This window comes from Doryrhamphus excisus, chromosome 2, assembly GCF_030265055.1.
Source record: "Doryrhamphus excisus isolate RoL2022-K1 chromosome 2, RoL_Dexc_1.0, whole genome shotgun sequence".
In the NCBI taxonomy this organism is placed as follows: domain Eukaryota; kingdom Metazoa; phylum Chordata; class Actinopteri; order Syngnathiformes; family Syngnathidae; genus Doryrhamphus; species Doryrhamphus excisus.
In genome coordinates, this window is record NC_080467.1 from 22,130,225 (window position 1) to 22,155,154 (window position 24,930).

A 24,930-nucleotide genomic window follows, 5' to 3' on the forward strand; every position below is an offset into this window, starting at 1 on the left:
TTAACCACTCGGCCACAACAACTTGTCACAAGAGCTGGTCTAGTGTTCCGCGACCAGGACGAAAACCACATTGGACCTCTTGTAGCAGAGGTTCGACCAACAGTTGTACCCTTCTCTCCAGCACCCTGGAATAGACTTTCCCAAGACATCGCCTTAACCACTCGGCCACAACAACTTGCAAAGAACTTCGCCGATTATACCGTTTTTTTTCAGTTGAAATGCAAGGGAAACTGCCAATTCAGTCAGCAACCATGAAGATCCAGGCAATTTCACCTGGATCTCCATTGTCACAGACGTCCTGACACCACAAGTGCCCCCAAAACTGCACGTTGTCGGCAGAATTTGAACCGGTTAGTTTGAACCTGTGTTAGCTTTATTTAGGAAGACCCATTGTGGCCCTTCGGGCTCACAACTACTTAGTGGGATTTCGGATGATCCATCGTGGTCACAGGCGTCCTGACACCATGACTGCCCCAAAAGACCAGTGGTTAAATTGCTTGCCAATTTAGTGATACTCCTTTCAGCAAAGGCCTTCTCAAACTGGAGGGACTGTGCTGAAACATGGGATTGAACCAGTGACCTTTAGTCAGTCAGTCAGGTCCAGTGTTCTGTTAACTGATGACATATTTGTGCATAAAATGTTAAAATCGTCCATGTATAAAATGCATTTTGTCGTCAGTCCCCCTGGAATAGTCACCCCGTTGATCCATTTGTCCCTTCTCAAAATCTGTGCCAGGTGTTCTATACATAAAATATACAGGAGGGCAGATAACGGACATCCCTGACGGACGCCACAGTTGATTTTAACTGCTTTTGTCAGATTCCCGTTAACCACAAATTTGCTGGTAATATCCTGGTACAGCAGTCCCACCCACGCTAGGAACCTTTTTGGAAAACCCACTTTTTGCAGTACCCTAAAAAGGTACTGGTGCGAGACCCGATCAAAGGCTTTCTCAAAGTCTAAATCTAGTACTACTAGCCGAATATTTCTGTCTCTCGCAAGACAGATGGTGTCACGGATCAGCATGAGGCTGTCTGTGATCTTCCTCCCAGGGATGGCACAGGTTTGATCCGGGTTGATCAAGTCGTCTAAAACCATGGTCATACGTGTGGCTAAAAGTTTGCTAAAAAGTTTACAGTCAGAGTTTAAAAGGGTGATCGGTCTCCAGTTTTTCAAGTCGGTCTTGGCTTTAGTTTTGTAAAGGAGTGTCACTATCCCTACTCTAAAACTGTCAGGTAGTCGGCTACTTTGGTCAAATTCATTAAAAACAGTGAGTAAGTCTGGTGCTAAAATGTCCCAAAAAGTTAAATAAAATTCCAAGGGAAGTCCATCCTCCCTGGGGGACTTCCCTTTCTTAAAAGCCCTGATACATTTATTTAACTCTTCGTGACTAAAATCCTGTGTTAAAACTATGTTTTCATCCACTGTTTTTTCCATAAAATCTAGTGCTCTTGAGATGGCCTCTGGGTTTGTATTTTTGATTTCATATAGTTCTTGGTAGAATAATTCTACCGTTTCATTTATCTCATTTTTTGTCTCCACCATGTACCCGTCTTTGTTTTTTAATTTAAAAATACCTCCTGCTTTGCTCATAATCTTTTTAAAGAAGTACCGGGTACATTTTTCTCCTTCTTCAATTTCTTTTTCCTTACTCCTTAGAAGCACCCCTTTACTTTTAATTTCCGCTAAGGCAGCCATTTCATTTTTTACCTGTTTGATTTCTTCATTAAAATTCAGCCCTTTTTGTGTTAAGTAAAAATAACGTTGTAAACGTTTTTGCAGTCCCAGCATGCATCTCTTTTCTTTATTACGTTTTTTTCGCCCTGCTTTTTTAAAAAAAGGTCCGGGTCCTTGCCTTCACCATTTCCCACCACTGTGTTCGTGACTCATGCAAGTCTTGAAGGGTCTGCCAGTCCCTGAACCGCTCCCTGTACTGGTTGACCAAATCTTGATCTTCCAGCAGGGAGCAGTTCAGTTTCCACAGACCTCTCACCTTCATAGCCTGGCCTTTAATCGTGCAATATCTTCCCAGCCAAAAGCAAATGTCATCTGCAGTCACTGTCTCATTAAACATTCTAACAATAACGGTTTTAGCCGCATTGTCAGTCAGTTTTTCAACGTTGAACACAGGCAATTGGGATTTCACATCTTCATAACGCGTCCAAAATTCTCTCAAAGTTGCAGCAGACTGGAAACTTACATCATAGCCTTTGTTGTAAGGCAGTGCCAAAATGCAGTTGAGGTCATCAGGTTTAAATTGAAGGATTTGTTGGATGATTTTTCTGGAAAAATCCAATCTGGACAGTCCCAGTGACTCAACCTCCATTTCCTTATATGTGAAACGCACACTGTGGTGCCTCCGCATACCGGCATAGCTGGCCGACATGGTGGAGGCACCACCAACTGAAATTTTCTTGCTCAATGAGAGTTTTAAAACAAATAAATACTTAAAAAAGCAATAAATACAAAAAATAAAACTTACCTTGCACTGCTGCGGGAATAAGAAAAGTTAAAATACACTGAAAAGCGTAGGAAATTTCCTCCCGAATGTTGGCAGAATTCTATGCACCTGAAGCATACAATTCTCCACCCAATGGAGGTGACCGCAGTCTTAGCCAAAAGGCCGAGAAGCGATGCCGATGGGCGCTCGTAGGGGAGGAGGGCACTTCCGGCATGACAAGCTAAAGGACCGGTTGCACGCATGTTCGAATAAAATGTAGACGGAACAAACATAGCGTCAGTTATCACCCTTATATCCATTCGCTTAGACAATAGAAAGTGTTTGAATGTGCTGAAGAAGAAATGTGCCCGTGACCCTGATCAGAGACCCCCAGCGAGCCCCAGGTCCTGGAGGTGCCTGGAAGCGCCAACAGCGACCCTGCAGATGTTCACGTTAATCCTGCAAGAATGTGTCAAGAAAAGAACTCGTAAAACAATGAGAGTAATTACTCTCACATACACACACACACACACACATAGACAAACAAACACAGCTTGTACAACTGCCTCCCCCCAGTGTTGCACGACCATGCCGTAGGGGACCCCTGAAAGAGAATAAAACGAGAGGGGCGTGAACTGCATATTCACAGTGGAGCGGCATGCCACTGGGTATGTGGTTTCACTGTCCTCGCTGCGAGTAACTTTGAATATTGTTGTCTGTCTCTTCTGTATTTCTGCATTTAAGTGTTTTTTTTACAAGTGTCACAGGAGTTTGAACCTGACAACCCACTGACTCATGACGACCTCGCATGTCTACACGTGTCAGGGTTAAACATATTGGCCTCTCATGTTACATGGTGTGACTAGGCACGTGGAGTCAGTACTCCAGTCTCCCCATTGAACGTCTGCAGCAACTGCACTAAGCCACTTGCTGCCGCTGCCTTTGCTCAGAATGAAGTCACACGAGAGCCACACAGACCGACTCCTTGAGACAACCAGAGTACGTTCTCTGAATTTGGACACAGGTCCAGTGGCTGGGCTTGTTGCGGGCGACCTGATGAGACCACCACTTAGCATGTGGCATGCGCGAGAGACTCCTCCGGGCGAGACCGGTCCAATTCATACTTACCTGGCAGGGGAGATACCGTGATCAAGAAGGTGGTTCACCCAGGGCGAGGCTCAGCCATTGCACATGGGCTGAGCTGACCTCTGCGAATTCCCCAAATGTGGGAATCTCGACTGCATAATTTGTGATAGTGGGGGACTGCGTTCGCGCTCTCCCCTGATCCCGTGTTTAAAACAAGAGGCAGGTGCAGCGCCGTGCCGAGCTCCTTGGCTTGCGAGTGCAGCCGGACTCGAGCAAGAAACGACCAGGCCAGCACTACCAACGCTTGCTGGAAAGGTCTGCCCGTCCGCGGGAGACAACCAACCAACCAGCCGAGAGGCCGATCTGCTCTCAGTCAGGAAACCTCAATGAAAAACAGCAACCAGGCAGAGAAAGGGGCGTCGGCCAAGCGCCTCCACTTTACCAGCACACCGGAACCACTGGCCACAGTGGACGAGGTGGCCGTCAGAAACGACCGTCCAACTCAAGCGGAAGCGGCTCCAATTGTGTTGTCGCTCTCAGCGGCCTTCCCAGCCGCAGAGGCAACTGCTTGGGATCTTTATGTCCAAGGAAGGCAAGCAGCGACACCCAAGATGGAAGCCACAACATTGTGGTTCATGGTAAACCTACCCGCACAGGCCAGCTCCTGCACTTTGAGTCCCTTCGCCCACTGGAACCCGAGCCAGAAGCTGTCAGAAGCGCAAACAAGAGAGCAGAAAATACCGGGTCACTCACTCACCGAGGGGGCAGACGCACAATTTACAGGCTCTGACCGCCTGTGGCTATCCCACGTGTTTTTTTTTTTCCTTTTTTTGTCATAGCCAACACACAAAGGGCCACCAAACCCGACCCTGAGAAGCCAAACGGAAGACGGAAAAGCCCCTTATGCCACTGGTTTGTGGAGGAAACTCGGAAGGCCTCCACCAGACAAGATCATCGTGTCAGATTCCATCCAGCAGTTGATCAATGCGACACTCACAGGGCCCCGGGAAGCGCGCACGAAACCTGAGCATCAGGGAGACTGCAGGAGGCAAGGCTGACAAAAAGTGGCTGACACCCTCTGGAGACCGGCTGCTGCGAGGGAAGTGGGGTCCACGGAGTGCGCAGACACAGTGCCCCGCTACCAGGAGCCATTTCCTCTGCAGAATTACTGCTCAGGGGGGCACCAAACGTGAGCACGTTCAGTGCATTTCTTTCAGAACCATCCACACGATGCACCCTGTCAGAGTCTGCTGTTGCTGTTTACACAAGAAGGAGAAGTGCACCGTTCCTGGAAGCGCTGCAATACCAGGTCGATGCGTGGAGCGGATGGCGCAAGCCCCAAATGCAGCTCCCTGTTCCAAAAAGCAATTTAATATTTAGTCCCCTGTTGGGGGACATATCAGATATTAAACTGATAAGAACAGGTAAAAGTTAAGGATAAAGTAAAAGTTTGGTGGCGTGCCACGCCCACATCCTCAGTAGCAGCCCAAAATCCTTCACAATTTAACGTGGGCCATCCGTCTAGTGTCTGTTGATGCTACAATGGACTCATTCGGTCAAACCCCCTAGGAGGAGTTCGTCGAGATACGACCCCTACATCCTCCCCCAAATGGCCGCCCTGAACCACCAGAAAAAAATTGGGAAGATCCGACCATGTGGGAGGAAGTTACGGCAGATATACATTACACCAGTCGGTGGCGCTATAGAGTCTATGGACACGCAGATTCAAAGAGTGGAGGGTGACCCGACCGACCAAAAAAAATTTAGAGACGATCCGACCATGTGGAAGGAAGTTACGGCTATATACATTTCCACCAGTTGGTGGCGCTATAGAGTCTATGTACACACACAGTCATAGACCAGAGGGTACCCCAGACCACCAGAAAAAATTTGGGACCGATCCGACCATGTGGAAGGAAGTTACGGCAGATAAACATTTTCACCAGTTGGTGGCGCTATAGAGTCTATATACACACCCATTCACAGAGTGGAGGGTGACCCAACCCAGCAAAACAAATTTGGGACCGATCCGACCATGTGGAAGGAAGTTACAGCTGATATACATTTCCACCAGTTGGTGGTGCTATAGAGTCTATGTACACACACAGTCTTAGACCAGAGGGTACCCCAAACCACCAGAAAAAATTTGGGACCGATCCGACCATGTTGACGGAAGTTACGACAGCTATACATTTTCACCAGTTGGTGGCGCTATACAGTCTATTACACACAGTATAACAGACCAGAGATTGACCCAACACATCAAAAAAAAATTTCAAGACAATCTGACCATGAATCAGGAAGTTACAGCAGATATACATTTCCACCAGTTGGAGGCGCTATAGCGTATGTACACACACTGTCATAGACCAGAGGGTACCCCGAACCACCAGAAAAAAATTCGGGCAGATCCGACCATGTGGGAGAAAGTTACGGCAGATATACATTTCCACCAGTTGGTGGCGCTATACAGTCTATGTACACACACAGTCATAGACCAGAGGGTACCCCAAACCACCAGAAAAAATTTGGGGCCGATGCGACCATGTGGAAGGAAGTAACAGCTGATATACATTTCCACCAGTTGGTGGCGCTATAGTGTATGTACACACACTGTTATAGACCAGAGGGTACCCCAAACCACCAGAAAAAATTTGGGGCAGATCCGACCATGTGGAAGGAAGTTACAGCTGATATACATTTCCACCAGTTGTGGCGCTATAGAGTCTATATACACACACAGTCACAGACTGGAGGGCGACCGAACCCACCCAAAAAAATTTGGAGACGATCCGACCATGTGGAAGGAAGTTACAGGTGATATACATTTCCACCAGTTGGTGGCGCTGTGTTTTGAACATGGGTTCTTGAGACTTTTTTGTGCGTCCTGTCACGAGTGATGTCTCCTCCGAAAATCATGCCCATACGTGCAACGGGAGGCGAGGGATAATGATTTTAAAACTTGTAGGTGGCGCTAGTGAGTCAATTTGGCTTGGTTTCAAATGGAGGCCCCACCAGGGCCCTCAGGCCTGGAATCTGACCCCCCTTATGAGTTTTCAAGCACATGCGACCTTCTGCGGGCGAATGATGACCCTTTCTTTGTAAACGGCGAGGCCTGAGCATTCGCCGCCAGGCCACGCCCACCACGTTCGCTTTTCCTGCATCATGGTCCATCAACAGGCTTCACCAGGCTGTCAGGCAGTGACCTTGTGACCTTGATGTTCATCTGATGAATCTCCTGCCAGAAAAGGCCTCATGTAGATCACACGCCTTTAGCCTGTCGCCAATAGGTGGCGCTGCGACGAAATCAGGAAGTGACCTACGGGGACCTTCAGGGCGGGGCCATGATCACATGTACCAAGTATGATGTTGGAACTGCTGTAGGTAAGTTATCCAATTTGCTGGTCTAACTGTTGCCTTTCTAGCTACAAGTTGGTAAGATAGGTATAGCTTTGTTCTCTGTGTATGTATGCATGACTTGCTTTTATTGCAGGATGTGGCATCAGCAGAAGGGGACAGTTGATTGCTCAAGCAGTCAACCACGAGCAGAAGAATGCGTGTATGATAAAGATAGTGGTTTGTTTTTAAATGGTCTCAACTGGATAGTCAGGACACCCTTCCCCCGTAGCAGTTGAGACTTCCTGTGACCTAGGGCATTCCTAAATAAAAGGCAAGAGAGTGAAGGCTGTTTCAGAGTTGATTTGGAGGTTGTTACTGAGCGGACTTCAATCACTCTCCTTGCAAGTAAAACTATCCCAGTCTCTTTGTCCTCTTTGAGCAGGTTGCTTTACAGATGTTTGGTGATTAAACCTGACATTTACATGGTCCTTCGAGCCGGAACCCAAGATACCTGACGATTCCAGCGTGTGAGTGAGATCCCAGACAAGTCCGTGGCCACGGCAAAATGACCCTTTCCGGGACTGGTTCCTCCCTCTCGGGCTGGGATCCGACGGTTGACGGGAAATCCAAGGACAAAGAGACTGTGAGTACGAATTTTAATAAAAAGAGTGTGAATGAAAGTCGACATGAAATAGATCTTGGTGGGCCAAGATAGGGAGAGAGTTAGGCGAAGAAGAATAAAACCCTGACAGTTCTAGACTCCATCAGGTCAGACAGTTAAATTCCGTGGGAGGACAGACTCCTCTAGTTGAAATAAACTACGTTAAATTCTGTGAAGGACGGCGGAGTCCTCTAGTCTGGAAAAACGAGACGCGCGAAGTGTGAAAGTGTGAATGTATGAATGAAAATACAATTACCACTAGGTAACTGTGTTTTATACCAAACCAACAAGAAACAAATGGTGAGCCTTTGTGGATGCTTGTAGGCAAGAAAATTCCACCTGAAAAGGTTGAAGAGAATTTTACCACAAAAGGTTGTTGATCACCATCTTGTTGAAAATAACCCCAGTGTTAGAACACGACAGGTGTTAAGAACCACTGGGTCCAAATTTAGTTCAAAATGGGGAAGGGACAAAGTAAAGAAAAACAAAGGTCCTTGAAGAACTCCCGTGTAAGGATTGGAAGATAGTTGAAAAAGCAGTAGACCCCCTATATTATTGGATAAAACGGTACAAATTCAACGGAAAATTATCTACGGGATGTATTAGGGAGTTACAACAAAACATAAAAAAGAAATGTAAGCAAAACGAGAAGAAAATGAAAAAGGAAGGTTATGAGCAGACACGAGTCTGGATGAAAATAGCAGGACAGCGAGAGGAAGGTGAAAGAAGGGCAAGGCAGGAGAGAGAAGAGAAGAAAAAACAGGAGGAGAGACAGCAAAAAGAAAAAAAAACAAAAAGAAAAGGAAAGTGAACAGAAAGAAAAGGAAAGTGAAGAGAAAGAAAAACCCGTAATGTTTCACAGGCAGGAAGATAATGAATATTCAGGTCCTTACAACGTGTTGAGGCAACAATTGGAACAGCCAGTGGGAGCCTCAGCACCAAATGAAGAATTAGGAATAAAGCAACCCTGGATAAAAATGTTTATATGTCGCCAGATAAGAAACCAATCTTGCCAAAAAAGTGTAAAGGTGGGCTGATATTTTGAGCCATGGTGTTACACATGTCTCAACAGGAGGGATGTGTCACACTATTAACACCCACTTTAATTCGTATTTAAAAAAATCGCATTCAAAAAATAATTTTTGTAGAGCGTTTTTAACGTGTGCAAAACGCAACATCCAGGACAACTTGTGACCGAGGTGTGGCCAATTTCCAAAACCACAATATTAATTTCAAGTAATACACATGGACTTTATTGAGCTAAATAAAAGTGAAGGAAGGTCAGCCCTGATTCTTGCATCCCAGAGCTGTTGTAGATTGGCTTCAGATGGGATGGAGTAGGGATTATGTGTATGAGATGGACCAGGATCCTGTTCCTGGACCAGATACTTGCTCCTTCACCCCATTATCTTTATTACCTCCTGAGTTAGTTTTCCAATGAGTGAATGGCCATAAATGCCTGAGACCATCCTGGCTTTTTGGTTCTCCCACAATGATCTCTGCAAAGATAACACGAGACGCAGCACAGGATGCTATGTCCTGACCTTCTACTAGTGGTTAACAGGTACTGATCACAGTTTAACATGCTATTCATCTAATCTGCATGCAATATATTTTCAATGAAACAGAATTAGACTACAGCAGTCACTTTGTAAATCAACTTTTGAGAAAAAGAGGAGTGAGTTTTATATGAACAAGGGAAAGTGAGTTAAACAAAATAGAACAAAACAAAAATAAGTGAGATTTTTTTTGGGAAAAATGATGATAAGGGAAAACATCACATTGCATTGTTTAAAAGAAAAGTAATTATTTGAGAGAAAATCAAAGAGCATTCAAGAATTTTGTTTAGGGCATGGATTCTTTGGGAAAAAAAAATGAAAAAGGCTAAAAACCATTGAGAGCAGAGAGCACTGCTTGCAACTAAGACTTGCAATGATGATCGTTACATGGGCAAGATCTGCAACACACACTGACATGAAAAGAACAGACAAGACTTCTCAGAATAGGTCTTCCTTCTCTTTCTCCTACAGTGCCTCAGTGTCTCAGAGTGGACCATAATCTTGATCGCACACCTCCACCCTTGCTCTGCCAACAACCTGACAACAACGTCCTGATACAACAACATGCACAATGAGTCCAATATCATCAGCCATGCCATTATGTCCAGTTTCATCTTCACCAAGACCTGAAGAAGATCCATCACATGAGCTGTGTTCTAACTGCAAACGATCCCTTCCAGACATGCAGTCACTCGTATCCAAACGGATGCTTAGGAAGTATCCTGTAACTGACGGTGGAGACCATGAATGGTGTAAGGAAGGTGTGTGGGGAGGCCATAACAGCCCTGCTTGTGTTTAGTGAAGTTGTCCCACTTTCCCTGACGACTGAGGAGTTCTGAAGACGTTTGCTGACATGGTGTTCACGGTGACGACAATCACATCACCAGCCACTAAAACGGAATGTGGCTGAATTAGAACTGGATGGATCACACTTTTGACCGGATGGATCACACCTTTGATGCAGGACAAGCCATGTACCAGAATCCATGGGTGGCAACAAATGGCCACCTGCAAGGAGGACATCCAGAGAAGAGACTGGGACAGCAATATGACCCTGGCATGTGCAGCAAAAGGAGACTTTGGACCAAAGACTTGATGGAGGACTTTCTTAACAAACATGGTAGAAGGAAGCAAGGAGGTGGGGCGTGATGGCATCATGGCTACTCTGACTCATCTGATGCCAAGGATGATACTGAAGTTGACAGTAACACACACACACATACACATCCATATGCTCTGTCCTTTTCTTCCTTTTGTTTAGAGTCTTGGCTTAAATCAGCCCCTCTTGCTGATAACTATGTAGAATATGATCTACTTCTCTCTTTTAGAATATGCTATAAGAAGACGTAGTATCCAAAATATGGCAAGGTTATTTCTTTTCTTTTCGACTCTGATGAAACACACTCACTAAGAGTGACAAATTCCTAACCTCTCCAAAGTTGAATGGCAATTATGTTAACTTTGTTGGCCAGTCAGGTGAAGTGGACCAAAGACAAGTCACCATTGGATTTTCTGTTTAAGAGAAAATTCAAATTCAAAATTAAATTTGTTGGCATATGGTGCAAAGGACCAAATGGCTTATTTTCTAATTCAGATGGAGGTGAAGGTGTAAAAAGTGACCCTGATGTTCACACTTTGGTGAAGCAAGATGCCAATCAGCTGTATGCATATCAAAGGAACATGCAAACTGGTGACATGAGTGCTTAACTGGTGGAGGAGGTTAAGAATGTACTTTCTCACACGCACGCACGCACGCGCGCACACACACACACACACACACACACACACAATTAATGCAAATTGATGCTCTTCAAGGTCTTCAATGCACATCATACCTTTCTATGGTGATGAGAAATTTGATAAAAGATATTGACATAGGGATAGCTGTTAGGGAAATGTTTATCTCACAAATATTTATATTTTTTATTCATATTTTCAAATATATATTAAGTGCTGCCTTGATGCACATTTGGGTTACTCAGGCACTTTTTTTTACGTCAATGATTCCATTCCTCATGGGTCTCTATCTAAAAGAGACACAGTGACAAATGGAATAATGTGGGCTTTTTTACATTCGATTGGGAATGCAAAAACAATTTGTTAATTTATTACAGTCCGCAATTGGATTTTTTGAAAAGTGTTTTCGACACTCAGAAAGGACTGTCCAGCTGGTTTTTCATTGTTGTGTTGTCTTGTTTGTCTGTGTGAGAGTGAATGTGAGGCTGAAGCCATCTCTGACCATCACTTTGGGAAAGGGAAACAAATGTATTGCAATACAGAACAAACCCAATGATTAGTTTACTAATAGACGCATGCGAAGAACATATTAGGCTGTTGCTCTTTTAGCATCAATAGGCATAAATTAAATCTGCTAAAATGTATAGTTCATTCAGAGTATGCAGAACCTTCATCTAAAAATTAGCTATTATGAAAAATCCGACTTTCAAAGGAATTTGGACCTTTTAAGTGTTGCAAATGACATCCTGACATGACGACTATGAGTGCGACACACCGACAGCAGGGTTCTTCATGGGGGACAGTGGACTGTGACTAAAATTTAAATTGACTGAAATTTAAATGTGATTGTTCTTTCAGGGTTGTTCTTGTGTTGTGGCGAGACATCAACTACTATGAACTATTCCAGCCTAACCTTCATTGTTCCACTTTAGGAAAGCACACTCTCTTGGAGGAGGAGAAGACAAATGTCATATGTGGCCGAAACGTGACATTTTTTTTGTTGAAAACTGTTTAACAGTACTAACATGTACTAACATTAACACTGTAACACTTGAAGTCATTCACACACCGAGCAGGGTGTGTCATCATTTTAACTTCAGTTTGTTCCACAGGACACTTCTTCAGGATCCACAGTTTGAATTGTTGAACTTTTGTTTGATGTGTCCAGCTTCACAGATTACTGTTTTCAGATAACCATCATTTGATTTTACAGGGAACTGCCAATGCTTTTGGAAGTTGACACATGGGAAGTACATGTGTCAAAAGGGGGGAGATTGTCATTTTGTTGAGTAATCATTGTTAACAATTGGACATGATATATATATATATATATATATATATATATATATATATATATATATATATATATATATATATATATATATATATATATATATATATATATATATATATATATATATATATATATATATATATATATATATATTGCTAGAATTGGTTTTGGAGAGTCAAACAAAGGTTGGTATGAGTTCCAACATTAGAGGTTGATAATGATCAGTGATCAGCAGTGGCATTGACACTCCATGGATTGTACAACACACTGAAGATTTTGGTAAGTTACTGTATCTTGTTTTTTTCTTGACTATATTACTGTATTTGGTACTTTGCCTTCCATAGTGCCAATGGTCATGCTAATGAGAGCAAATGGTTCATTGAAACCCAAATTTCCAGCTGTGACCAAGGAACACTACTACAGTGTGACAATGTCCATCTTAATGCAAATTCAGACCAGATGGTGTGTTGGTTTAAATTCAGTGAAACCTTGTGTTGTTTGGCAAAAACTTAAATGCAGAGCTGGATGTTAAAATTAAAGTTAAAATAGATGTTGGTGGCATGATGGCAGAGTGGTTAGCACTGCTGTCTCACAGCAAGAAGGTTAGAGAACCTTTCTGTGTGGAGTTTCATGTTCTCCTCATGCTTACGCTGGCTTTCTCCTGACGATTAGAAAATTTTAAGGCTCATTTACAATCGGCGTCAATGGCCAAAATATGAACAAAGTGTCGTATTCAGTCAGACACTACATGATGGTTGCCTACTGCTCTTAGGTTGCCTACTGTTCTCGAGATTAGTCATGTGTAGAGAACACATCTGACATGTATGACGTAGATGTAAAATGTTGTGTTGCTCATTAATTTCTTTCTATGTTCTTGGTGGGTGTCGAGTGACCTGACATCTGTTGGCCCTGGGGGCCATGGAGAGGACGTGTTGGAGTTCCAGCAGAGGGAAGACTCCACTGTCAGCGTGGTCAAATGAGAGACCTGCACACAGATCGGTCAAGGCAGAAACACTAGAGGACTACAACTACAACCAGAACAAAAGAAATGTCCATGACGCACTCAACCGTCTCAACTGCGTGTTTGGATGGAGTTCACGAGTTTGCACCGCAAGCTCCGGCAACCTAAGAACGAGTGCTTCAATCAAGAGGACTGGCTGGCTGACTGACTGATTGAATACAACACGATAGAACAACAGCAAACCATCAAAAGAGGCACAAGGACTTCAACATGATTCGGCAATCTAACATCTCAAATCATACACATCATGTTTACCACATCGTTGATGCCATACGGACAGCATCTACCACAAAAGTTGAAGACAAACACTTTAAGACACCTGGACATTGAAGGATTTCATATATGTTTGTCTCCTATTCTTTGCGTTTCATATATGTTTGTCTCCTATTCTTTGCATCTCATATATGTTTGTCTCCTATTCTTTGTGTCTCATGTACGTTTGTCTCCTATTCTTTGTGTCTCATGTATGTTTGTCTCCTATTTCTTGTGTCTCACTCATATAACTATGCACTACATTTAATCAAGTACAACCAAGCAGCCTTGGGCAAATCACAGGACACATAATCACTTTCAGGCACATACAGTTCCGGAGCTCTACTACACATCCACAATTTTGACTAACAACAGATAACGGGAGAGCATGACGTCGGCAGCCATGGCCTGTCGATAACGGCTGGCTCCATCGCTCCACCCCGCCCGTCCTGCGTTGGTGAGAAGACGTCGGCCGAGGAGAAGAGGGGGGCCACCTGTGATGCGCCAGAGATCTACCGACATTTCTTAGCATAATAAAAGCCGGGCAGGGACAGTTAGCTGTACTCATTTGTTCCGACCTGTAAGTAAAGCCTACGTCTCTGCAGGTGTTAGGGGAAGACTTATGGGCCCGGAGCTCCGTGTAATCTGACTGGTCTGAGAGTAAACCATATAACTGACAAGTTTGTTGTCATCTCTTGCCTCCAACACGACACCCACAGGAATCACTGACCTAAGAACAGGTGGTCAAATTCCAACAATTGGCGCCCAACGTGGTTGGAGGGGGAGTTGTGTTGTGTGGTTGGGTCTTACTTTAGGCTGCAGTTCGATGCTCTGGGCTTCCACTACCGGCGCGCCTCTACAAATAATAAGGTAAGCAGAAACCTGTTTATTCAAATTCTGCTATTGGTCAATAACAAATTTGGTGGAAACCTGGTAGCATTGTGTCTGTGTGTCTGAGAATATTATTACGCTAGCAGGTGTGTTGACATAGTGTGTGTTTTGTGACATTATTGTGAAGTTTTGAGAAAACCGGTGTTTGTTCCAGTATACTGCGTGGTCCGGGACCACTAAGGGTCGGCGTACCCAACTGGGTGGAGGGCCGTAAATGTAACGCTCCATTCGGGTCCAGTGAAGGGCAGTACACCGAGCGCGGTGAGGGAAACGCTTCACTTGGATGCTTAACAATAGACAGGGTCTATTGCGCTAATTTTACTGGGTGGAGGGCCGTAAATGTAACGCTCCATTCCAGGTCCTGTGAAGGGCAGTACACCAGCAGGCGGTGAGGGGAACGCTTCACATGGATGCTTAAATAGACAGGGTCTATTTGATAACTTTCATTATTGCTCAACATTCTTGCAACTATCAGTTTTGTATTTGTTTTTTGTTTTAATTGTTGTGGGAATAGAATGGAAGGTGAGTTGGACCGAGAATGTGAGGAGTAGGAAATGTGTGGGGGTCCCCCGAGGGTGTCAGAAAGTGAACAGAAAGAAAAAGTAAGTGAACAGAAAGAAAAAGAAAGTGAACAGAAAGAAAAAGAAAGTGAAGAGAAAGGAAAACCCGTAATGTTTCACAGGAAGGAAGATAATGAATATTCAGGTCCTTACAACGTGTTGAGGCAACAATTGGAACAGCCAGTGGGAGCCTCAGCACCAAATGAAGAATTAGGAAGTGTGAATGTGTGAATGTATGAATGAAAATACAATTACCACTAGGTAACTGTGTTTTATACCAAACCAACAAGAAACAAATGGTGAGCCTTTGTGGATGCTTGTAGGCAAGAAAATTCCACCTGAAAAGGTTGAAGAGAATTTTACCACAAAAGGTTGTTGATCACCATCTTGTTGAAAATAACCCCAGTGTTAGAACACGACAGGTGTTAAGAACCACTGGGTCCAAATTTAGTTCAAAATGGGGAAGGGACAAAGTAAAGAAAAACAAAAAGTCCTTGAAGAACTCCCGTGCAAAGAGGATAGTCTAGCAGTAGACCCCCTATATTATTGGATAAAATAGCACAAATTAAACGGAAAATTATCCACAGCATGTATTAGGGAGTTACAACAAAACATAGAAAAGAAATGTAAGCAAAACGAGAAGAGAATGAAAAACAAAGTGAGTTGTTTGGTCTTGTGGAAGGTCAGGTTATGAGGGGCTTGGTAAGTCAGGATAAGAATAAAGATAGACAGATACGTAAAACATGGGAAGTGTGAGATGGACAGAGTTGGGATAATATTGTGAAGGTTCAGAGTAAGTTCAGACAGGAGGAGGAAAAGATTATGAAATAAATAAGACAGGTGGAGGAGAAAATTGAGCAGGCGTCATTCTGGCAGAAGTCAGAACTTAAGAAGACGCTGAAAAAATTAGAAGATTCCAGGCGAATAATTCATTCAATGGGGATGGCAAGCTTGGCTTTGGCCGCCCTGTACATGACGCGGGAAAAACAGTCGAAGGCGAGAAGGGCCCTAGTGGTCACGCCATCGGCACCCCCGCCCAATTCAAACCCTCCCAGTGGAATCTATCCTACTCTAAGATTCCAGGGAGAAGTCGACATTAATGGGGAGGAGTTAAATAGACACGTTCTGACCCTACAACAAGCAAGGCGCCATCCCCCAACAGACATAGGCAGCCCCGCGCCACAGGTTGGCGACCCGTCAGTGGAGACTGGCGGTGCGACTTCCTGCACGGGCGCAGCGCAAAATATGTCCCTTATAGATTCGGCCAGACACAGTAAAAGCATATCTAAGATTTTAAAACAAATTGACATGTCTAATGTGTTGCCAGAAGGCAGTACCAGGCGCCGATACACTGCTGAGACAGATTACGGCAGGCGCCAGCCGGCGACACCTACGGTGTAACGGGATACCCAATCGGAAGATGACATATCCCTAACGCCGTCTTCACCAACCCCTGTGAGAAGGGACAACACAGGGGCTCGATCCAAAACAGTTATGCCTTTAAAAGTTGACGTGGCGAGCCAGCACACGGTATACACACCTTTTACCATAACAGACATTGACAGCATGTGTCGTAAGTTGCCTCCACTAGCCCATGGAGCAGACCCATGGATCAACGAGGTATTGCGCCTCACAGCTGGCCTCAGTTTGGCCTGGGGAGACGTCCGCTGTCTGTGACCACACTGTTTCAGACAGTGCTAGCTCGTCAGTGGCTAATAAATTAAAAGATGTTCCTAATCTGTCAGTCGAAACAGAAAAATCATACAAAGCGATCTTGTTACACCACATGCGCAGGCACCGTCAGGAGGAGGACGAAAAAGATAAAACACAAAAGGATTTAGCAGCACAACTGTTGAAATTATAATTGGCTAAAGAACGAGAGTTCACCTCAGATAAAAAGAGAAAAACATAATGTGGCAGGGGCGTGGTGGCATGTCTAACCGAGGTGGGAGAAGGGGTGGACCGTCTCAGGGCTACACTAGCTGTTTCGTGTGCGGAGCTCTTGACCACTGGGCACGTGATTGCCTCACCTGCACTGGACAGTGGCCACCATCAGGACCACCGCAGTCGCTCCCATAACAACAGCAGCAGCAACCATGGGCTCATCAACCGCAAGGCATGCAGTCACAAGGAGGCTCACATGGGCGGGGCGGCCCATTCCACCGACCTCAACAACAGCAAGCAGCTTCTCAACCTTCCCCTGCTGGTCAATACTACCAAGACCAGGACGGTGGTGCCAACTGGTTTGAACTTGATTGGTCGTGACATATTGACTGCTTCTAATGCTACTATTTTGTGCACAGACTCTGGTTTAACCCTGACGTTGCCAGACGGCACGACAGTGGACTGCAACAACCAAAGTACAGGAGGACAATACCTGCTCAAAGAACTGCCGGCAACCACAACAGCCGACATTTATTGGTTCCTTCTGACTCAGACCTCGTCACCGAGCAGTGTGGTGTCAGTCTATGAGACGTGGAAACCATGGATCCTGTCCAAGGCCACGTATATGCCTCCCACCACCCCGTTACATTGCACATTGTTTTATGACACACAACAGGATATGACATATCAGGAAGGTATGGAGTAGTGGTTAAATTATTTCTCGTCTTTTTGCAGGTCCTGAGGGGGTGGCGGCCAGCATCTATTTTGTTAAGTTGGAACAGGCCTGGTACAAAGGCACACCTGATTCGGTGCCACACATCTCTTTGGCTGTGGCCCCAGGACATGAACAACGGTCCTTGGGTCCCATGGTGAAACGGTTGTTGGCAGCTAAAGACTGGACGCCGCTCCCTGAGGTACCGCAGGTACAACACTCTCCCTCGGAGTCGGCGTATCGTGTGGTGTGCCAATGCACAGACGTGTCCGTTGTTCAACATCGCTTGATTGACAGGTACGAGCTAAAAACACTGACAGATCACGAACACTCCGGACCCATGTTGGACACCATCCCGGAGGGGGTGTGGTCCAACGGTCCATTTGACGTAGGTTTTTGTGAGTTGAAAGTATTTTGCTTTCACCTATCATGGCCAACGGTTCCAGTACACCCGCATGCCCCAAGGTTTCAAGAACAGCCCTGGTTTGTTCAATCATCAGATGGATGGACGATCTCCTCCTCGCCACTGACTCTGCTGATTGTTGTTTGCAGGCCACGGAAGCCGTGCTGCTGTGCCTGTACGAATTGGGTTTCAAAGTCTCACGCAAAAAGCTACAATGCTGGAGGAAAACTGTCTCCTTTCTGGGTCGTGTTCTCTCAGCTGCTGGCTACGCCATGTCGGACGCCCATCGTGCGTCCATCCTCAGGCATCCCAAGCCTTCCACGGTGGGTGAAATGCTGTCCTTTTTGGGACTGTGTGGTTACAGTTGACAGTACATCCCCTGCTACGTGGAACGCACTACACCCTTGCGCGCGTTAGTGCGTGCCAAGGGCTCTAAGCATGCCAACGTCAGGCTGGACTGGGACTCGGAGACTTCACAAGCCTTTGTGACCCTAGTTCAGTCGCTGGCCTCTGCTTTGGCTCCGCAGACAACCGTTGTGTACTCGTTACACCGTGGGGGTCGCGACTCTCATCCAAAAGACCACCCTGCCCCGGAGGATGTCTCATCTCTTAGGTCGCTTCGGTCTGCATTGGATGCAGCCCATGAGGGGGGAGGTGGTGAAGATGTCGCTGCCCTTGGCGATATCCCGAGCCCTGGGGGCTCCTCCTCCCCAACCAACAAATGAGGCGATTTCTGCATTAACTAACACACACACACACACACACACACACACACTGATAGTTCAGCACCTGATACTGTACAACATACATGCAAGCGGCAAACTATATTACATGACACTTATGATAAGCTTCCTGGCTTTGTTTTGACATTTTTGTTATTAGCTATAGCCCTTTATCTCACTCTGTGTTCTTTTCGTCTGTAGGTGTGGTCGGAGGCCCAATAACTGCCACGGTGGTCCCAGACGGAATGGTGTCCACCAGTGCTTCTAAATGTTACAAGAGAGTTCCAGACGAATATAAACTAGTCAATCAGATTGCGTCAGGTTTTGAGTCAATTATCCTTTGGATCACCGTTAATAAAAATGTTGATTGCATCAATTATGTGCATTACAATCTACAGCGCCTCTCCAATCAGACCAAAGAAGGCTTCAAGGCGGTAAGTGAACAGTTGCGGGCCACGTCTTTGATGTCCTTTCAAAATCGTATCGCTCTCGATATGTTATTGGCAGAAAAACATGGTGTGTGTGCAATGATTGGTACGGAATGTTGCACTTTCATCCCAAACAATACGGCACCGGGTGGTCGTTTGTCTCATGCAATTGAAGGTCTCACAGCTTTGAATAAAATCACATGAAATCACATGTCGGTGTGGACACCAGCCCGTGGGACTCGTCGATGAGCTATTTTGGTAAGGGGAAAGAGTTGGCCTCCGGCATTATTATTACAGTTTTAGTGTTTCTTGTTTTGGATGGTCTTTTCGTTTGTTCGTTGTCAGTTTGCTGTTGTCTCTCGTGTTCCAAGTGCCTTTTCCAGCTCATCCTGTCCAGGGTGATGGCGGCCGATGGGCGAGGTCAATACCAGTTGGCCCGCCTGCATCCACCACCCCCACAGGGTGACCGGGTGCTTCTTCCCTAACTCTGATCCGGTATTTCACCTTGTGGCCTCTGTTGAGGCCATGAGGGGGATTGAAGGATTTCATATATGTTTGTCTCCTATTCTTTGCGTTTCATATATGTTTGTCTCCTATTCTTTGCATCTCATATATGTTTGTCTCCTATTCTTTGTGTCTCATGTATGTTTGTCTCCTATTTCTTGTGTCTCACTCATATAACTATGCACTACATTTAATCAAGTACAACCAAGCAGCCTTGGGCAAATCACAGGACACATAATCACTTTCAGGCACATACAGTTCCGGAGCTCTACTACACATCCACAATTTTGACTAACAACAGATAACGGGAGAGCATGACGTCGGCAGCCATGGCCTGTCGATAACGGCTGGCTCCATCGCTCCACCCCGCCCGTCCTGCGTTGGTGAGAAGACGTCGGCCGAGGAGAAGAGGGGGGCCACCTGTGATGCGCCAGAGATCTACCGACATTTCTTAGCATAATAAAAGCCGGGCAGGGACAGTTAGCTGTACTCATTTGTTCCGACCTGTAAGTAAAGCCTACGTCTCTGCAGGGGTTAGGGGAAGACTTATGGGCCCGGAGCTCCGTGTAATCTGACTGGTCTGAGAGTAAACCATATAACTGACAAGTTTGTTGTCATCTCTTGCCTCCAACACGACACCCACAGGAATCACTGACCTAAGAACAGGTGGTCAAATTCCAACAACATCCATTCGTCTTTTTCCCGTGCCGCTTATTCCCACTGGGATTGCGGGTAGGCTGGAGCCTTTCCCAGTTGACTTTAGGCAAGAGGATGCACGGACTGCCAACCAATCACATGGCAGACACCAAATATCAAATTGAACTGACTGTCAATCAACACCTCCACCATCTATCGCAACAATTGAACACATTATAATACGGTTTTCCACATTCCTAACTTTCATGATAATTAATTCACTGACAACCCTGATCTGATGTTTGTTTATCTGTAAAAGTACTGTAATTCGTGATTAATTAATAATCAAAAGGGAGGAGTGTGATGGGAAAATTTATATTTCACAGGTATAACATAGTTTACACATTGTTTGAATTACTTTACGGCCTTTTGTGGAGCTTCAACATTTGCATCCGAGCACATCCTGCTGTCCCTTCAAAGATGGTGGCACAGCAGGAGGCTATCTGTAACCTGGGGTTAGAGGCAGTGTCGGAGGAGGTCATTCTTTGATCAAAGCTTTACCTTCATGGGACAGGGGACATCAGGATGTCCCACCAAATGGCTGACCCTAGGAGGTTGTCTCGCATGGGTGTGACAAACCGTGCCAGAAGAATGGGTGTGAAGGCTAACCCCCATACATGAGGGTGGCATCGGGGGAGTGACAAGAATGTCTCTTTTCTATTGTAATGGAATTCATTTGCATGCTACGGAGTATAAAAGTTCCCGCCAAGAGGCCACTCTTGGCCAGACACCTACAGACCGCCATGCATACTGTGTGTTGTCTGACCCCTTTGTTTTGCAAAGGTAATAAAAACTGCCAGAGCTATGTATTTATTTCAGGCATTCTCTATCCTACTTAGGATGATAGAAATTTTTTCCACAACAGTGACATCTACTGGTGAAACGCTGGAACAACCATTGCATGAACGGCCATCAATCACGTAAATAATATCATCAGAATCATATGTTTTATTACACATAAAATGACAATATTGCAACATCAACACAATACATAAAATTTAATCTATTAAATATGAAATTTCTCACCATTTCATTCTTTCCCCTCCGCTGCGTCAACTCGTTGGTTGGCCTCTGCCAAGGCTTCTTTGAGTTGGCTGATGGTGTTTTTTTGTTTTTTTAATAGTTCAGCCCTTCTTTGTCTCTCGTCGACCTGTCTGGCAGCGAAACCCAGAAAAGTCTCGGCCAGCACGCAGCTTTGCGAAAATAGATCCTCGCGGGACACACCCTGGTCCTGGGACGAGTACTGTTAAAACAAACATATTATTAACAGTCATTGATAGTAATGCATGGTAACATGCAACACAATGTTTCATATGACAAAATGAAGTGTACATGGAGATCCACATGTACAATATCAAATGTTATTGTTAATGTATTATATATTATATTATTATATGATATTATTATTATTATATTATTGAAACGTAAAACTATAGAAACAATAAAATATAGTCTAGCTTCAGAATAATAATGATATTGAAAAGTAAAATCACAGAAATACTTACACACATCAGCCGGCATTTGGTTCTCAGAGCTTGCACCTGAGGGTTTGTGGCTCTGGGCGATTTCGCCGGGGAAGAAGAGTTTGCCATTCTAGAAACAAAAAGAGATGCATAATATGTGTCCACATTTACTTAAACATGAATTGCATTCATGGTCAAAATATGGGGAAAAATAGGAAAGCGCTTACCTTTCAGCTTGTTGGAATTTGACCACCTGTTCTTAGGTCAGTGATTCCTGTGGGTGTCGTGTTGGAGGCAAGAGATGACAACAAACTTGTCAGTTATATGGTTTACTCTCAGACCAGTCAGATTACACGGAGCTCCGGGCTCATAAGTCTTCCCCTAACACCTGCAGAGACGTAGGCTTTACTTACAGGTCAGAACAAATGAGTACAGCTAACTGTCCCTGCCCGGCTTTTATTATGCTAAGAAATGTCGGTAGATCTCTGGCGTATCACAGGTGGCCCCCCTCCTTTCCTCGGCCGATGTCTTCTCACCAACTCAAGGCGGGCGGGGTGGAGCGGTGGAGCCAGCCGTTATCGACAGGCCATGGCTGCCGACGTCATGCTCCCCCGTTATCTGTTTTTAGTCAAAATTGTGGATGTGTAGGAGAGCTCCGGAACTGTATGTGCCTGAAAGCGATTATGTGTCCTGTGATTTGCCCAAGGCTACTTGGTTGTACTTGATTAAATGTAGTGCATAGTTATATGAGTGAGACACAAAGAATAGGAGACAAACATACATGAGACGCAAAGAATAGGAGACAAACATACATGAGACGCAAAGAATAGGAGACAAACATATATGAAATCCTTCAAGCTGCGTTCACGGTGATGGACAGAGGTAGGAAAAAAATGATCGAATGACCTCTTTTATACGTGATTCTACGACGATGTGATGGGCGTGGAATTCTTGGACACTGGACAGTTGTCATGTATTATTGGATGCTCCACATGTGGGCATGGCACAGCGGCAAACTGTTGTATTTGATTCTGGCGTTGTTTGAAGGTTCAAACGATGCATTCATGGCCCTTTGATCATCTGTTGGAATCTCAGAATGAAACACCTGTGCAGGCCGTCCGTTGCAGCAAAGACACCCGACAGTGTATAAATGGACATTTTGTCATACTGTCGAGACAGTTACATCGATATTACTGCTGCGAAGTAAGTACTTGATTATTTTCCTTTCTAATTAATTTATGTCTCAAATGAAGTGCATTTTACACGAATGCACGTAATGTTTGAGCAAATGTGGGTATATAACATGTGATGTATTTCTTTATAGAATGGCACATTTCTCGTCTCCTGCAAGGTTTATCAGCATAGATGACCCCGAGGTGGACTCCATCAGGAGCCAGTGCCAGGTGTTGAGTGTAAGTATTTGTAATTGAAATCGTAAATGTTTGTATTGTATTGACTGTTAACATGATAAAAATAAGAAACAATGTTATTTATATTGCATAACAAGATCGTGGTATTATATAAGAGCCAAATACGATGTCACTTGAATGAAGTGAGCATGTACCATTTTTGCATATGTGTATAAATTGTAGTAATGTATGAATCTTACAAAAATGTTGTTACTAAAACCAATTGCAAACAGTGTACTGTTACACAGTTAAGTATCATGCTCATTTGTTAATGTCTTCAGGTAAAGGTTGTAATAAGCTATTTAAAACACTGTCGTTAATGATAGCGTCTAGTATTGCAAATAATCTAATTTTTATTGTATTTGTGCAGTATTCATGCAGAGATCGCAGTGTGCCCGGGGTTGAATGAAATCAACAATGTGTGGAGGTGAGCCATGACATTATGGCCTATGTGACCAGGGAGATGGAGCAGAAGGAACGGGAGGAACTCATGAGCAGGAGACAAAGGGCTGAAATTGCCAAATATAAATTTGGTCTCCAACAAGCTCTGCTAAGAGCTGAGGTGGCTGAGGCAACATGTCTTTTTGTTGAAGATGGTGAGAAAGTTCATGCATAAATTTATTGTTTTCAATTTCTGATCTATTAATGTGGATTTGTGTGTATCACTAAAACTTGTGATGTTTTCAATATACAGAAAAAAGAGAATGTGGCACCCAAACCGGAGAAGAGGAGACAAGTGCCTCCCCCTAGATGTAAAGTGTGTATTTTTGTAAATTTTTTCATCGGTGTTTGTAAATTTGTTGGAAGTTATCGAAATAAATTATATATTAGACAATTTCTCTTGTTTTTTTTGCTCATCAACTACTACACAAACCTGCACACATAATATTCCACCTTTTAAAGGGAGACACTGGTGCCCACGTAATTCTGTAGAAATGGAAGTAAACACACACACACATATATATATACAGTGTAATGGTGTTCCAAAACTACAATTTCAGCAAGTAGAAAATGAGATTATTGTTGAACAAAACAAATATGCAATATTTACTTGATGTCTTTAATGTCATAATGGACTATCAAATATAGAAAATATATAAAAATGAGTATCTAAAATGTATTTTCTCTTTAATCTACTTCAGTACTTCCTGTCAATATATGAAACAAGAGTGAATGCAGAGTTTCAGCACACCTGAAGATACACAGGTGCGTAGGAAGCAGGTGTAGCCAACAAAGTGTTCAAAAAGAGGTTCCTGCACACTGTGTTGCTCTCATTCATTAGTTTATTTAGGTAACGTTTCAGTCCGTTTGACCTTCATCAGAAATATTAGCTAGACCTAATATGTCTGATGAAGGTAGACCTAATATGCTAGACTTAATATGTCTGATGAAGGTAGACCTAGTATGCTAGACCTAATATGTCTGATGAAGGTCTAACGGACCGAAACGTTACCTAACTAAAGTAATGAATGAGAGCCACACAGTGTGCGGGAACCTCTTGTTGTATATAATATATAATATATGAAACAAACCATGAAAAAAATGCAGTAAATATGTCTGTCATTTTTGACAAAAATATAATATATCTACTAACACAGTCTGAGAAATCTCTATTTGAAATATATAACCTCAGGGTACATCAACATGAGCATATGAGTATATGCTGAAATGGATGCAGCATGTGGCTCAAATGCACAAAGAAGGACATTTTGATGACATTCTGACACTTATGGAAACATCAACACATGAACTTCTACACTTAGGGGGCTGTATGTAAGATTGTGGCTATTGTGGCTGTTGCTGTGCCTGCTCATCACATCTGTGCTTGAATTGTTGCTCTGACATCGCTTTTCCTTGCTGGAAACAAG

At 44.2% G+C, this 24,930-nt stretch overlaps 1 long non-coding RNA gene, 1 other non-coding gene and 1 pseudogene across 2 annotated transcripts; 2 read left to right on the forward strand and 1 right to left on the reverse strand.

Moving 5' to 3' along the window:
- The first annotated feature begins 3,561 nt into the window (after positions 1–3,561).
- Positions 3,562–3,725, forward strand: LOC131124124 (U1 spliceosomal RNA). Its single transcript, XR_009128801.1, has one exon. It is a non-coding gene; the product is annotated as a U1 spliceosomal RNA (small nuclear RNA).
- A 1,074-nt stretch (positions 3,726–4,799) lies between these two features.
- Positions 4,800–4,979, reverse strand: LOC131124137 (U2 spliceosomal RNA; annotated as a pseudogene).
- Positions 4,980–22,448: 17,469 nt separating this feature from the next.
- Positions 22,449–23,536, forward strand: LOC131114121 (uncharacterized). Its single transcript, XR_009121569.1, has 3 exons — positions 22,449–22,856; positions 22,978–23,065; positions 23,433–23,536. It is a non-coding gene; the product is annotated as an uncharacterized LOC131114121 (long non-coding RNA).
- The last annotated feature ends 1,394 nt before the right edge of the window (positions 23,537–24,930 follow it).